This window comes from Aythya marila (assembly GCF_965140915.1).
Source record: "Aythya marila genome assembly, chromosome: 14".
In the NCBI taxonomy this organism is placed as follows: domain Eukaryota; kingdom Metazoa; phylum Chordata; class Aves; order Anseriformes; family Anatidae; genus Aythya; species Aythya marila.
The window spans coordinates 20020999-20037077 of NC_139055.1; the positions used below are offsets into that span (position 1 = coordinate 20020999).

The following is a 16079-nucleotide window of genomic DNA, read 5'->3' on the forward strand; positions in this document are numbered from 1 at the left end:
GGCAGTGGCTTCCAGTCGTGTGTCATGACATTTGAGTCTCTCCTAGGGTCTGCTGCAGAGCAGCTGTTCTGACTTGCTGTTGCCATAGGGCTTTCCTCTGGGGGTCACTTTTTCTTGTGCCTTGTGTTGTGTGTTTTGTTTGTGACGTGCCTGTGCGTATGCGTTTGGTCTGGAGCTGTCCTGCCTGGCAGTTAGTGATTACTGTGGCAGTGCATGGGTGTACTAATACATTGTCGGGAGTGTTTTGGCAAAGACATCTGGTCTGCCTCTGGGCACGTACTGAAGGGCAGCTGGCACAGTCATCTCTGTGGTGTTTGGCAGATGTGGAGGTGGGAGAGTATATCTGCTTGTGAGCAGCTGCTCGCATAAGTGCTTGACCGGTGTGCTTGAGGAGGTCTGTTGAATCTTGAAAGGTTACAGATATAGGGTTTTGAAACTCTTATTCTTATTTCTTTCCTGTCCCCAGTAGAGTGTAAACCTTTGGAACCTGTCACAGGAAAGAGCTCCTTCTGGAACTGTTCAGCACTGGGTAGGCAGCTCGGTGACTGGCTTGATCTACTTCTGAGGTGCTGAGGTAATGGGGCTGCTGTTTTGAAACGATAATATTGTAAATGGGGTCCCTTGTGTTGTTGAGGGATGGGTGCTAATGCTGGCAGCTGAATGATTATCTTGTGACTGTTTTCATTTGTTAAAGCTGCAACACAGTGTACAACGCGGGACTTGAGCATAGCTGCTTTCGGCAAGGTGAGTGATGAACAGATGTAGCAGGTACTTTAGGGGTGCAGTTGTCACTGCAGTTAGTTAACTGCACAAAATACAGTAAAAATCCTGTTTATATTTCAGAGGTGTTGTAGCTGGCCTAAGAGAGCAGATGGAAGCATTTTCCTTGAGGGCAGGTGAGGTGGGCAGATGTAAGGGAGCAGATGAGAGTAACTGTCCTAGCTGTGCTGTGGCTTTGGATGCTGCTTAGGCCTATGCTTTTCTTTTTGTTTCACAGGTGTCTCGCACAGGCTGAGTGGGGCCAAGCTGCACTCTGAAGAGCAGCATGAGAAGGGCGGGCTGGTTGTGAGCTGGATTGGAGCAGAACTGCCAAGTAGCACGAGGTGACTGCGAAGGGTCTTGCTTTGCAGGTGCCATGGCAGGCTCTCCACAGAAGCGGTTGAGGATTTGAGAAGAGGTTGCAGATCATCAAGGAGCAACATGTGCAGGGATGGCTTGAAAAGGGTATGGCCGCTTTCTCTTCTGTTTATCAGGTGTCCCAGGCAGTGTGGGCTGTGATGTTAGTCTTTAGAATCTGAACAAAGCAGGTACTGATGGCTGTCTTCTTTGGTAGGCAAAGAGGTGCCCGAAGCCTGGGCACGCCTGGCTGAGTATGAAGCTGGCTTTCCAGCAGTTCTGAAAACTGTGTTGAAGCTGAAATGCTGCGTCTGTGTTTGGGTTGGGGTTGCACCTTGGTGAGTGTAGGGATGGATTTTAAGTGGGTGCAGCGGAGGGCTTGGACCCAGTGTCCTGAAATGTGTTTTAACACATCAGCATAGCATTTTGGTTCTCAGATAGCTTACTGAAGTAAGTGATTTCTCCTGCGAGTGGAATGGAATTGAATTCTTTTTTGGCATGTAATCAGTTCTGCTCTTATACTTTTCTATGTAAATAAAAGCTTGAGCTAATTCCAGATGAAAAAAAAAAAATCAGCTACTTGGTTGGTCATTTTTTTTCCTTTTAATATTCAAAGCTGTAGCAAAAGCACGGGGATTGTAGCTTTTAGAAACACCCCAGTTCTCCTGTCTGCTCTCTGCATGCTGTTGAGCTAAGCCTTATAAGTAAGTTAATAAAACCACAGCTGCTGCTCCTCCTCTTTCTGCTTTTTTTGTGCTTTCCCCCTGCACTTTCCCAGGTGATTGGCTTCAGGTGGGACCTAATGGTAACTGAGTTGCAGGTATGTCATCAGAGAGTTCTTTCTACTTGGGCTGCTCTTTGAGGTAAGTGATTTGTTTTTCCTTCAGTCAGTTGCAGGGTTCTTTAGGTGGGTCAGAGTCTATGGACTGATGCGTTTTCAAGTAGAAACTGGTACTCCTATCTTTTTGAGATGAAAACTGGTAGGATCTGTCATAGTAAAGGAATCTAGTAGTAGGTGCCTGTATTGCATGCAGCTCTTCCTCAGGTGAGTAGTTGTTATATCAGTTTTACGGATAGTATGGTGATGTTACTTTGTGTGTTTGCTTTGTGGTTCTGGGTCCCTTATGATTTTTGCAGAATTACAGGGCTTTTTGAGAGTCTTTGCCTATATGTCAAATCTTATCGAAGTCACAACCTTGGTGGCAAAGTGATGGAGCAGGGTTTAGGAGAAATGTATGATGGAGGCTTCCTGTGTGAGCGTGTATCCGAAAATGGCAGCAGTGGGCATGTAAGGGGTATTCTGTTTCAGGTTTAGGGGCGGTTTGTTACATTTCTGGAGCTTTTGCCTGTGTGTTTGCTGTCTGTTAAGTCTTTGTATCTTGCAGCCTTCTAAGCTTTAAGTGCTTGGAATTCACATATTAGAAGTCCTTTTATGAGGGGTTGCCAGGTACGTTGTTTTTGGAAAACCGTGAGGTACAGTTTCTTGGCCGCATGAGTGCAGTAGTGCCTAGAGGGTGAGCAGGGTCACCTTCTTCATGTCTAAAGAATGAGTCTGTTCGGGCCCATTTCGGCGCGGCGCCGCCCGGGCCCATTTCGGCGCGGCGCCGCCCGGGCCCATTTCGGCGCGGCGCCGCCCGGGCCCATTTCGGCGCGGCGCCGCCCGGGCCCATTTCGGCGCGGCGCCGCCCGGGCCCATTTCGGCGCGGCGCCGCCCGGGCCCATTTCGGCGCGGCGCCGCCCGGGCCCATTTCGGCGCGGCGCCGCCCGGGCCCATTTCGGCGCGGCGCCGCCCGGGCCCATTTCGGCGCGGCGCCGCCCGGGCCCATTTCGGCGCGGCGCCGCCCGGGCCCATTTCGGCGCGGCGCCGCCCGGGCCCATTTCGGCGCGGCGCCGCCCGGGCCCATTTCGGCGCGGCGCCGCCCGGGCCCATTTCGGCGCGGCGCCGCCCGGGCCCATTTCGGCGCGGCGCCGCCCGGGCCCATTTCGGCGCGGCGCCGCCCGGGCCCATTTCGGCGCGGCGCCGCCCGGGCCCATTTCGGCGCGGCGCCGCCCGGGCCCATTTCGGCGCGGCGCCGCCCGGGCCCATTTCGGCGCGGCGCCGCCCGGGCCCATTTCGGCGCGGCGCCGCCCGGGCCCATTTCGGCGCGGCGCCGCCCGGGCCCATTTCGGCGCGGCGCCGCCCGGGCCCATTTCGGCGCGGCGCCGCCCGGGCCCATTTCGGCGCGGCGCCGCCCGGGCCCATTTCGGCGCGGCGCCGCCCGGGCCCATTTCGGCGCGGCGCCGCCCGGGCCCATTTCGGCGCGGCGCCGCCCGGGCCCATTTCGGCGCGGCGCCGCCCGGGCCCATTTCGGCGCGGCGCCGCCCGGGCCCATTTCGGCGCGGCGCCGCCCGGGCCCATTTCGGCGCGGCGCCGCCCGGGCCCATTTCGGCGCGGCGCCGCCCGGGCCCATTTCGGCGCGGCGCCGCCCGGGCCCATTTCGGCGCGGCGCCGCCCGGGCCCATTTCGGCGCGGCGCCGCCCGGGCCCATTTCGGCGCGGCGCCGCCCGGGCCCATTTCGGCGCGGCGCCGCCCGGGCCCATTTCGGCGCGGCGCCGCCCGGGCCCATTTTCTCAGTTGGAGCTGCTGAGCAGGTGAGATAAAGGAGCTGGGAACAGAAAGGTATTGCATAACTATATGTTGCATCAGTAGTAGTCAGCGTTGTGGAGTAGGTGGGTATAGGGCTGGCATGGTAGTGAATGCTGGTTCTCTCAGTTTACAGATGGGGATGAGCCTGTGTAAACTAATTCCAGTTCAATAAGTTTCAGTTATTAGCTTGATGATATTGTAAATCCATTATTAAAACCTGCAGAAAAAGCAAAGGGGATTTTTGCTTCTAGATTCACCAGAGATATCTTGTCTGCTCTTTGCTTTTGAGATAAAGTTGATTTTAAAAAAGAAAGAAAAAAAACCCAGCTGCTTTTCTTGCTCTCTTCCTACTTTGTTGTGCTTTGCCCCTCCCCTTTCCCAGGTGATTTGGTTTGGGTGCTGGGCGGGGCCAAAAGGTACATGAGCCCTAGGCATGGCATCAGAGTGCTCCTTCTGCCTGGGCTGCTCTTTGGGGTCAGTGCTTTGTTTTTCCTTCAGTCAGTTGCAGGGTTCTTTAGGCAGGCTGGTGTCTAAGTGGTTGGAATTCTAGATCTCTAAGTGCTTGAAATAGAGGGATATTTAGTAGAGGCTGCTGGCTCACTTCTTTTTGGGATGGTGGCATATGCTCCTGTTTTTGAGATATTATTTAATCTCTAGATGTATAAAACCACTTGTTTTAGTTCCCTGGAGAGTTACGCCAGCTTGATTACATGCTACATATGGCTTGGCAGTGTAGATGCAGCATTACCAAGAGACTGAGCAGGGTTGTATCAGTCTGCTCTTTCCTCTGCACAGGGTAAGTCTGTGATTACCCCTGCCGGGGCTGCTCTGTGTGCGTGTCTTTTTGGCATTTGTGGAACTCAGTTGTTTTTTCTGTGTGTGTATGTTCTAACTTCTTGTTTTTCTGAGGGGCAAATAGTGTGTGTGCTGAGCGTGGTTGGCAGGAGGAGGTGGGGAGCTGCTCAGGACTGGTAGGTTTGGTTTCTCGGAGTGTGCGGCAGCCTTCCTGTGCGATGTGACTGATTGTTGGGCGGGAACATTCTAGCTTGTGTGTGTTAAGCAATGTAGCTTGTGTAGTGTGTGTTGTGTGGCCTGGGCAGAGTTTGCTGTGGTGCTGTGAGCAAAGAGTCTCAGTTAGAGCTGTTGAGCAACTGAAGTAAAGGAGCTGGGAAGAGAGAGGTATTGCAGCAGTGTACTGGGTCTGGCTGGAATGTTAACTTTCCTGGCAGCAGCCCTTACAGTGCCATACTCTGCGCTTATAGCTGGAACAGCAGTGGTATTACACCAGTGTTGTGTCTACTGCTGAGCTGCAGTGGCACAGCATTGGGCCTTTCTCTAACCCTCCTAGGGGGTGGGCAAAAAGTGAGGAGAGAAACATCACTAGGGCTGCTGACCTAAACCAATCAAAGGGATATTCCATACCATGTAATGTCATACTCAGCAATAAAAGTGGAGACAGGAAGAGGAGGGGAGGGGTGGGCTCTCGTTGGGAAAACATCGGTCCTCCTCTCGAACCCCGGCTACGTGCATTGAGGCCCTGCTTCAAGGACGTGGTCAATCATCACTCATTTGTGGGAAGTAGAGAGTAATTTCTTTCCTCTGCACTTTCATATAGCCTTCATTTATTTTATTTGTTTGTTTTCCTCCCTTCTTTTTATTTTTTCCCTTTCCCCCTCCCTTTTCACCTTTCCCTTTTTATTTTCCTTTAGTTAAATTGTTTAGTTCATAATAATCTTTAATTATTATTATTATTTCCCTTTAATTAAATTATCCTTATCTCAACCCGTGAGTTGTTCTTTGCTTTACTTCTCCCCCTCCTCATCTAAAAGAGGGGGAGTGAGAGAGCGGTTGTGGGGTTTAGCTGCCCAGTACGGTAAAACCACCACAAGCAGGTACGCTGTGGCTGTGAGGTGCCTCAGAGTGTGCTTTTCTCCTGTCTTTGCAAGTGCTTTGTGCAGTCATGGACAGGGAAGGGAAATCCTCATGTCACGAAGCACTGAGGGAAGGTTTGTGTTTTCAGCCTGGTCATCCCTTATCCGAAGTGAAGGGAAGACGCTCAGGTGTTTCCCTGTGAGGGTCCGAGGTGAAGCTGTTTGGGATAGAGGAGCAGTGTGGCAGGTGTTTGATTGTTTTGGTGTATAATCTGTTCTGCACCTGGATTTTTCTTTCTACGTAAAAAAAAAAAAAAAGTTTGAGCTATTTCCAGTTAAGAAAGTTCCAGTTATTTGCTGGGCTGTATTGTCCTTTTAATATTCAAAGCTGCAGCAGAAGCATGGGGATGGTTGCTTCTAGAAACACCCCAGTTCTCTTGTTTGCACTCTGCATGCTTTTGAGCTAAAGCAGATATCAAAAACAAAAACAAACAAAACCACACACAAACAACAACAACAAAAAACCACCATTGGGTGATTTGTTGTGAATGCGACAATCATTTAATCCCTTTGTTTTCCCAGGTGGTGTGGATGACACTGGCTGCACTGTTGGAGCTTGGATTTGGAGAGGAAGAGGTGAGCACAATTGTATGTTGCATCAGTAGTAGTCAGCATTGTGGAGCAGGTGGGGCATCATGGCTGGCGTGTTAGTGAATGCTGTTACTCTGTTTTTGCAGCTGATGATGAGCCTGGCAGTTGCCTAAGATGACAATCAGTGCCTTTGCATTTCTTGAGGCGGAGGGAATTTACCATCCAGCAACCTGAGAGCTAAGTTGGGGGGCACCTGGTATTTGCATATCTGGGGTGGCTAATGGGAGCTGGGAGTCAGAGCAGCGTGGAACCAGCTGGCTGACTAGACTTGGTGCCACTGTGAGGGTGGTTCAGGCTGGGTCACGTTCAGGCTGCTTGTGGCTGGGTCACCAGCCTAATAGAAGAGGCGGGATTATTTTGTAGCGTGAGTGCGTGCGCCAGGCAGGACAGTTTTCTTCAGTTTGTCTGTCTTATGTTGCTTCTGCAATGTCTGTTCTGTGCTTCTCGGGTCTTGATATCCTCCTAGCTTTTTGCACTGGACTGACTAGACAGGCGACTTGGTAGCGGTGCTGAAGGGCCTCAATGCTTGTTTTGTCATTATAGCTCTGATCTGAGCACTTCTTGTCTTGCAGTCGCTGCTTAAAGAGCAGGTCTGTTTCAGGTCTCGTGCATCATATTCTGTTTGAGATCGCATCTGTTTCCATCCTCACTCTTGCAGAAGTCATCTGGGCCGCATCAGGAGCTCTTGCTTGGGAATTGATTTCCTAAGCGTTGTCTTATGGGGTTTTCGCTCCCCATCCTTCTGGTCTGTTGTCCTGAAGGCAGGCTTTTTAGGCCTCCATCATCCCAGTTCTGGCAGTTGCTTCCAGTCGTGTGTCATGACATTTGAGTCTCTCCTGGGGTCTGGTGCAGAGCACCTATTCTGACTTGCTGTTGCCGTAGGGCTTTCCTCTGGGGGTCACTTTTTCTTGCACCTTGTGTTGTGTGTTTTGTTTGTAGTGTTTGTGGCGTGGCTGTGTGTGTATGTGTTTGGTCTGGAGCTGTCCTGCCTGGCAGTTAGTGATGACAGCTAACGTGGTAGTGCATGGGTGTACTAATACGTTGTCGGGAGTGTTTTGGCAAAGACATCTGGTCTGCCTCTGGGCACGTACTGAAGGGCAGCTGGCACAGTCATCTCTGTGGTGTTTGGCAGATGTGGGGGGGGGAGGAGAGTTGAGCTGCTTGCGAGCAGCTGCTTGCATAGTGCTTGAATTGTGTGCTTGAAAAGGTCTGTCGAATAGTGAAAGCTTGCAGATATGGGGTTTTGAAATTTTTATTTTTATTTCTTTCCTGTCCCCCAGTGCAGTGTAAAACTTAGGAGGAACCTGTCATAGGAAAGAGCTCCTTCTGGAACTGTCCAGCACTTGGTAGGCAACTCGGTGACTGGCTTGATCTACTTCTGAGGTGCTGAGGTAATGGGGCTGCTGTTTAGAAATGATAATATTGTAAAGGGGGTTCCTTGTGTTGTTGAGGGATGGGTTCTAATGCTGGCCGCTGAATGATTATCTTGTGACTGTTTTCATATGTTAAAGCTGCAACACAGTGTACAATGCGGGACTTGAGCATAGCTGCTTTCGGCAAGGTGAGCGATGAACAGATGTAGCAGGTACTTTAGGGGTGCAGTTGTCACTGCAGTTACTTAACTGCACAAAATACAGTAAAAATCCTGTTTATATTTCAGGGGTGTTGTAGCTGGCCTAAGAGCAGATGGAAGCACCTGCCTTGAGGGCAGGTGAGGGAGCAGAGGTAAGGGAGCAGATGAGAGTAACTGTCCTATCTGTGCTGTGGCCTTGGATGCTGCTTCAGCCTATGCTTTTCTTTTTGTTTCACAGGTGTCTCACACAGGGTGAGTGGGGCCAAGCTGCACTCTGAAGAGCAGCATGAGAAGGGCGGGCTGGTTGTGAGCTGGATTGGAGCAGAACTGCCAAGTAGCACGAGGTGACTGCGAAGGGTATCCATCTTGCTTTGCAGGTGCCATGGCAGGCTCTCCACAGAAGCGGTTGAGGATTTGAGAAGAGGTTGCAGATCATCAAGGAGCGACACGTGCAGGGATGGCTTGAAAAGGGTATGGCTGCTTTCTCTTCTGTTTATCAGGTGTCCCAGGCAATGTGGGCTGTGATGTTAGTCTTTAGAATCGGAACAAAGCAGGTGCTGATGGCTGTCTTCTTTGGTAGGCAAAGAGGTGCCCGAAGCCCCGTCCTGTGTAGCTTGAGCATTCCTCCCTGAGGATGAGGCATCCTTTCTATCAGTTCTGAAAACTTTGTTGAAGCTGAAATGCTGCGTCTGTGTTTGGGTTGGGGTTGCACCTTGGTGAGTGTAGGGATGGATTTTAAGTGGGTGCAGCGGAGGGCCCGGCCCCAGTGTCCTGTAGTGTGTTTTGACCCATCAGCATAGCCTTTTAGTTCCCAGATAGCCTGCTGAAGTAAGTTATTTTTCCTGTGAGTGGAATGGAATTGACTTTTTTTTTGGCATGTAATCTATTCTGCTCCTAGATTTTTCTTTCTACATAAATAAAAGTTTGAGGTAATTCCAGCAGGAAAAGCTCCAGTTACTTGCTTGGTGGTAATGTCCTTCTAACATTCAAAGCTGCAGCGAAAGCATGGGGATTGTTTCTTCTAGAAACACCCCAGTTCTCATGTCTGCACTCTGCATGCTGTTGAGCTAAGCCTTATAAGTAAGTTAATAAAACCACAGCTGCTGCTCCTCCTCTTTCTGCTTTTTTTGTGCTTTCCCCCTGCACTTTCCCAGGTGATTGGCTTCAGGTTCCAGGTGGGACCTAATAGTAACTGAGTTGCAGGTATGTCATCAGAGAGTTCTTTCTACTTGGGCTGCTCTTTGAGGTAAGTGATTTGTTTTTCCTTCAGTCAGTTGCAGGGTTCTTTAGGTGGGTCAGAGTCTATGGACTGATGCATTTTCAAGTAGAAACTGGTACTCCTATCTTTTCGAGGTGGCAACTGGTAGGATCTGTCATAATAAAGCAATCTAGTAGTAGGTGCCTGTATTGCATGCAGCTCTTCCTCAGGTGAGTAATTGTTACCGCAGTGTTACGGATAGTATGGCGATGTTATTTTGTGTGTTTGCTTTGTGGTTTTGGGTCCCTTATGATTTTTGCAGAATTACAGGGCTTTTTGAGAGTCTTTGCCTATATGTCAAATCTTATCGAAGTCACAACCTTGGTGGCAAAGTGATGGAGCAGGGTTTAGGAGAAATGTATGATGGAGGCTTCCTGTGTGAGCGTGTATCCGAAAATGGCAGCAGTGGGCATGTAAGGGGTATTCTGTTTCAGGTTTAGGGGCGGTTTGTTACATTTCTGGAGCTTTTGCCTGTGTGTTTGCTGTCTGTTAAGTCTTTGTATCTTGCAGCCTTCTAAGCTTTAAGTGCTTGGAATTCACATATTAGAAGTCCTTTTATGAGGGGTTGCCAGGTACGTTGTTTTTGGAAAACCGTGAGGTACAGTTTCTTGGCCGCATGAGTGCAGTAGTGCCTAGAGGGTGAGCAGGGTCACCTTCTTCATGTCTAAAGAATGAGTCTGTTCGGGCCCATTTCGGCGCGGCGCCGCCCGGGCCCATTTCGGCGCGGCGCCGCCCGGGCCCATTTCGGCGCGGCGCCGCCCGGGCCCATTTCGGCGCGGCGCCGCCCGGGCCCATTTCGGCGCGGCGCCGCCCGGGCCCATTTCGGCGCGGCGCCGCCCGGGCCCATTTCGGCGCGGCGCCGCCCGGGCCCATTTCGGCGCGGCGCCGCCCGGGCCCATTTCGGCGCGGCGCCGCCCGGGCCCATTTCGGCGCGGCGCCGCCCGGGCCCATTTCGGCGCGGCGCCGCCCGGGCCCATTTCGGCGCGGCGCCGCCCGGGCCCATTTCGGCGCGGCGCCGCCCGGGCCCATTTCGGCGCGGCGCCGCCCGGGCCCATTTCGGCGCGGCGCCGCCCGGGCCCATTTCGGCGCGGCGCCGCCCGGGCCCATTTCGGCGCGGCGCCGCCCGGGCCCATTTCGGCGCGGCGCCGCCCGGGCCCATTTCGGCGCGGCGCCGCCCGGGCCCATTTCGGCGCGGCGCCGCCCGGGCCCATTTCGGCGCGGCGCCGCCCGGGCCCATTTCGGCGCGGCGCCGCCCGGGCCCATTTCGGCGCGGCGCCGCCCGGGCCCATTTCGGCGCGGCGCCGCCCGGGCCCATTTCGGCGCGGCGCCGCCCGGGCCCATTTCGGCGCGGCGCCGCCCGGGCCCATTTCGGCGCGGCGCCGCCCGGGCCCATTTCGGCGCGGCGCCGCCCGGGCCCATTTCGGCGCGGCGCCGCCCGGGCCCATTTCGGCGCGGCGCCGCCCGGGCCCATTTCGGCGCGGCGCCGCCCGGGCCCATTTCGGCGCGGCGCCGCCCGGGCCCATTTCGGCGCGGCGCCGCCCGGGCCCATTTCGGCGCGGCGCCGCCCGGGCCCATTTCGGCGCGGCGCCGCCCGGGCCCATTTCGGCGCGGCGCCGCCCGGGCCCATTTCGGCGCGGCGCCGCCCGGGCCCATTTCGGCGCGGCGCCGCCCGGGCCCATTTCGGCGCGGCGCCGCCCGGGCCCATTTTCTCAGTTGGAGCTACTGAGCAGGTGAGATAAAGGAGTTGGGAACAGAGAGGTATTGCACAACTGTATGTTGCATCAGTAGTAGTCAGCGTTGTGCAGGAGGTGGGTATTATCTCCTTTGTAGAGGGATGGTTAACTGAGATAGGTCACGTAGACGTAAAATAGCTGAATCTTTACGAGTTGGACAAATATCGCACACAACTTGTCTGAGCCAATCAGACACAAGGACACAATATCCGTTGGCGGTTTGGGAAAGTACCGACTGTGTTATTTCGGTCGAAAGGATGAGGAAGAAGCTGATAAGATAAGGACGTAGGGGGACCAATCATGAGCTTAACTTTTGTAATATGTATGAGCTAATTATATGTTAAGGAATAAAAGGCGTCTGAGCTATCCAATAAATCGAAGCTTGCTGATCATATCACTCATATTGAGTGTCCCTGTCTTCCTTCCGTCGACAACACTCTGGCATGCTAGTGATTGCCGGTTTTCTGTTTTTGCAAGTGATAATGAACGTGTTTGACGTAATTCCATTTGAAAAAGTTCCAGTTACTTGACTGGTCGTGTTGTTATTTCAATATTAAAAGCTGTAGCAAAAGCATGGGGATTGTTGCTTCTAGAAACACCCCAGGTCTCTTGTCTGTTCTCTGCATGATGTTCAGGTAAAGCAGATTTAAAAAAAAAAACAAAACCACAAATAAACAAACAAAACAAACAAAAAAAAACAGCTACTGCTCCTCCTGCTCTGCTCCTACTTCCTTGTGCTTTGTCCCTCCCCTTTTCCAGGTGATAGGGTTTGGATATTGGGCGGGGCCAAATGGTATATGAGCCCCAGGCATGGCATCAGAGAGCTCCTTCTGCCTGGGCTGCTCTTTGGGGTAAGTGTTTTGTTTTCCTTCAGTCAGTTGCAGGGTTCTCTAGGCAGGCTGGAGTCTATGGATTTCTGGATTTCTAAGTCCTTGGAATTCACTTAACAGAGGGATATTTAGTAGAGGTTGCTAGCTCTTTTTTTTTTTTTTTTTGATGGTGGGATGCTCTTCTTTTTTTGAGCTATATTTTAATCTCTAGATGTACAAACCTACTTGTGTAATTTTCCAGGGGACTAAAACCAGCTTCATTTCATGCTACATGTGGCTTGGCAGTTTAGATGCAGCATTACCAAGAGCCTGAGCAGGGTTGTATCAGAGTCTGCTCTTTCCTCTGCAAAGGGTGAGTCTGTGATTACCTCTGCAGGGGCTGCTGTGTGTGCACGTCTTTTTGGCATTTATGGATCTCAGATGTTTTTGTTTTTTTTTGTGTGTGTATGTTCTAAGGTTTTGTTTTTCTGAGGGGCAAATAGTGTGTGTGCTGAGCGTGGTTGGCAGGAGGAGGTGGGGAGCTGCTCAGGACTGGTAGGTTTGGTTTCTCAGAGTGTGCGGCAGCCTTCAGGTGCGACGCGACTGATTGTTGGGTGGGAACATTCTAGCGTGTGTGTCTTAGCCATTGTAGCTTGTGTAGTGTGTGTTGTGTGGCCCGGGCAGTTTGTGGTGCTGTGAGTGAAGAATCTGAGTTAGAGCTGGTGAGCAGCTGAAGTACAGGAGCAGGGAAGAGAGAGGTATTGCAGCAGGTACGCTGTAGCTGTGAGGTGCCTCAGAGTGTGCGTTTCTCTTGTGTCTGCAGGTGCTTTGTGCAGTCGTGGACAGGGAAGGGAAATCCTCATGTCACGAAGCTCTGAGGGAAGGTGAGTGTTTTCAGCCTGGTCATCCCTTATCCGAAGCGAAGGGAAGACGCTCAGGTGTTTCCCTGTGAGGGTCCGAGGTGAGGCTGTGTGGGATAGAGGAGCAGTGTGGCAGGTGGTTGCTAGCAAGAAGAGTGGTCATTTTGTCCTTTTGTGTTCCCAGGTGGTGTGGGTGATGCTGGCCGCTCCTTTCAAGCTTGGACCTAATTTGCAGGTACAGAGGCAAGTGGCCTGCTGTTTTGAAAGGTTAAAACTCAAGATGGGGTCCCTTTTGTTGTTGAGGGATGGGTGCTACTGCTGTCAGCTGAATGTTTATCTTCTGCCTGTGTTTTTCCTTTGGTTCAGGCTGAAACGCAGTGCGCAGTGCAGGACGTCTTGACCCGAGCTGCCTCTGCAGTGACTGTGGTGCGTGATGAGCAGAGGTAACTGTTATTTTTGGGGCGCGGTTGTCACTGCAGTTATTTTCGTACATCCAATAGAGTAAAATTCCAGTTTGTCTTTTAGAGGTGCTATAAGTGGGTAAAGGGAACAGATGGAAGCGTGTGCCACGTTTGGTAGGCAAGCGGCTCAGGTACAGGAGGGGATGAGAGTGTGATTTATTTCTGGGGATGAAATGGAATTAATTTTGTTGGTGTATAATGTGTTCTGCTCCTAGATTTTTCTTTCAATGTAAATAAAAGTTTGAGCTAATTCCAGTTAAGAAAGTTCCAGTTACTTGCTGGGTTGTATTGTCCTTTTAATATTCAAAGCTGCAGCAAAAGCGTGGGGATTGTTGCTTCTAGATACACCCTAGTTCTCTTGTTTGCACTCTGCATGCTGTTGAGCTAAAGCAGACTAAAAAAAAAAAAATAAATAAAGGAAACACACACACACACACACACACACACACACAAAAAACAACAATAACAAAAAAAAAACACCATTGGGTGATGTGTTGTGAACGCAATGATCATTTAATCCCTTTGTTTTCCCAGGTGGTGTGGATGATACTGGTTGCAGTGTTGGAGCTTGGATTTGGAGAGGAACAGGTGAGCATAGTTGTATGTTGCATCAGCAGTAGTCAGCATTGTGGAGAAGGTGAGCAATGGGGCTGGCGTCCTAGTGAATGCTGGTACTCTGTTTTTGCAGCTGATGATGAGCCTGGCAATTGCCTAAGATGACAATCAGTGCCTGTGCGTTTCTTGAAGCGGAGGGAATTTACCATGCAGCAACCTGAGAGCTAAGTTGGGGGGCACCTGGTATTTGCATATCTGGGGTGGCTAATGGGAGCTGGGAGTCAGAGCAGCATGGAGCCAGCTGGCTGACTAGACTTGGTGCCACTGTGAGGGTGGTTCAGGCTGGGTCACGTTCAGGCTGCTTGTGGCTGGGTCACCAGGCTAATAGAAGAAGCGGGATTATTTTGTAGAGTTAGTGCGTGCGCGAGGCAGGACAGTTTCCTTCTGTTCGTCTGTCTTGTGTTGCTTCTGCGATGTCTGTTCTGTGCTTCTCGGGTCTTGATATCCTCCTAGCTTTTGACACTGGACTGACTAGACAGGCGACTTGGTAGTGGTGCTGAAGGGCCTCAGTGCTTGTTTTGTCATCATGACTCTGATCTGAGCACTTCTTGTGTTGCAGTCACTGCTTAAAGAGCAGGTCTGTTTCAGGTCTCGTGCATCATATTCGGTTTGAGATCGCATCTGTTTTCATCCTCACTCTTGCAGAAGTCATCTGGGCCGCATCAGGAGCTCTTGTTGGGAATTGAATTCCTAAGCGTCTTCTTAGGGGGTTTTCAGTCCCCATCCTTCTGGTCTGTTGTCTTGAAGGCAGGCTTTTTAGGCCTCCATCATCCCAGTTCTGGCAGTGGCTTCCAGTCGTGTGTCATGACATTTGAGTCTCTCCTAGGGTCTGCTGCAGAGCAGCTGTTCTGACTTGCTGTTGCCATAGGGCTTCCCTCCGGGGGTCACTTTTTCTTGTGCCTTGTGTTGTGTGTTTTGTAGTGTTTGTGGCGTGGCTGTGTGTGTATGTGTTTGGTCTGGAGCTGTCCTGCCTGGCAGTTAGTGATTAATGTGGCAGTGCATGGGTTTACTAATACATTGTCTGGACTGTTTTGGCGAAGACATCCGGTCTGCCCATGGGCACGTACTGAAGGGCAGCTGGCACAGTCATCTCTGTGGTGTTTGGCAGATGTGGAGGTGGGAGAGTATATCTGCTTGTGAGCAGCTGCTCGCATAAGTGCTTGACCGGTGTGCTTGAGGAGGTCTGTTGAATCTTGAAAGGTTACAGATATGGGGTTTTGAAATGTTTATTCTTATTTCTTTCCTGTCCCCAGTAGAGTGTAAACTTTTGGAACCTGTCACAGGAAAGAGCTCCATCTGGAACTGTTCAGCACTGGGTAGGCAGCTCAGTGACAGGCTTGATCTACTTCTGAGGTGCTGAGGTAATGGGGCTGCTGTTTTGAAATGATAATTTGTAAATGGGGTCCCTGCTGTTGTTGAGGGATGGGTGCTAATGCAGGCCGCTGAATGATTATATTGTGACTGTTTTCATTTGTTAAAGCTGCAACACAGTGTACAACGCGGGACTTGAGCATAGCTGCTTTCGGCAAGGTGAGCGATGAACAGATGTAGCGGGCACTTTAGGGGTGCAGTTGTCACTGCAGTTAGTTAACTACACAAAATACAGTAAAAATCCTGTTTATATTTCAGAGGTGTGTTGTAGCTGGCTTAAGAGAGCAGATGGAAGCATCTGCCTCGAGGGCAGGTGAGGGGGCAGAGGTAAGGGAGCAGATGAGAGTAACTGTCCTAGCTGTGCTGTGGCTTTGGATGCTGCTTAGGCCTATGCTTTTCTTTTTGTTTCACAGGTGTCTCGCACAGGCTCAGAGGGGCTAAGCTGCACTCTGAAGAGCAGCACGAGAAGGGTGGGCTGTTTGTGAGCTGGATTGGAGCAGAACTGCCAAGTAGCACGAGGTGACTGCGAAGGGTATCCATCTTGCTTTGCAGGTGCCATGGCAGGCTCTCCACAGAAGCAGTTGAGGATTTGAGAAGAGGTTGCAGATCATCAAGGAGCAACACATGCAGGGACGGCTTGAAAAGGGTATGGCTGCTTTCTCTTCTGTTTATCAGGTGTCCCAGGCAGTGTGGGCTGTGATGTTAGTCTTTAGAATCGGAACAAAGCAGGTGCTGATGGCTGTCTTCTTTGGTAGGCAAAGAGGTGCCCAAAGCCCTGTCCTGTGTAGCCTGAGCACACCTTGCTGAGGATGAGGCGTCCTTTCTACCAGTTCCCAAAACTGTGTTGAAGCTGAAATGCTGTGTCTGTGTTTTGGTTGGGGTTGCACCTTGGTGAGTGTAGGGATGGATTTTAAGTGGGTGCAGCGGAGGGCTTGGACCCAGTGTCCTGTAATGTGTTTTAACACATCAGCATAGCCTTTTGGTTCTCAGCTTACTGAAGTAAGTGATTTTTCCTGTGAGTGGAATGGAATTGAATTCTTTTTTGGCATGTAATCAGTTCTGCTCTTATACTTTTCTTTCTATGTAAATAAAAGCTTGAGCTAATTCCAGATGAAAAAAAAAAAAAACAGCTATT

The 16079-nt window shown here is 51.5% G+C and overlaps 4 long non-coding RNA genes across 4 annotated transcripts; all 4 read left to right on the forward strand.

Annotated features, from left to right (window-relative positions):
- Positions 1-692: 692 nt before the first annotated feature.
- Positions 693-1257, forward strand: LOC309883665. Its single transcript, XR_014318494.1, has 3 exons — positions 693-744; positions 844-896; positions 998-1257. It is a non-coding gene; the product is annotated as an uncharacterized lncRNA (long non-coding RNA).
- A 5906-nt stretch (positions 1258-7163) lies between these two features.
- Positions 7164-9710, forward strand: LOC309883404. The gene is made up of 4 exons (XR_014318447.1): positions 7164-7610; positions 7925-7975; positions 8215-8308; positions 8992-9710. It is a non-coding gene; the product is annotated as an uncharacterized lncRNA (long non-coding RNA).
- A 2086-nt stretch (positions 9711-11796) lies between these two features.
- On the forward strand, positions 11797-12942 carry LOC309883405. Its single transcript, XR_014318448.1, has 4 exons — positions 11797-12010; positions 12461-12521; positions 12682-12732; positions 12864-12942. It is a non-coding gene; the product is annotated as an uncharacterized lncRNA (long non-coding RNA).
- Positions 12943-14491: 1549 nt separating this feature from the next.
- On the forward strand, positions 14492-15530 carry LOC309883434. Its single transcript, XR_014318455.1, has 3 exons — positions 14492-14934; positions 15054-15103; positions 15497-15530. It is a non-coding gene; the product is annotated as an uncharacterized lncRNA (long non-coding RNA).
- The last annotated feature ends 549 nt before the right edge of the window (positions 15531-16079 follow it).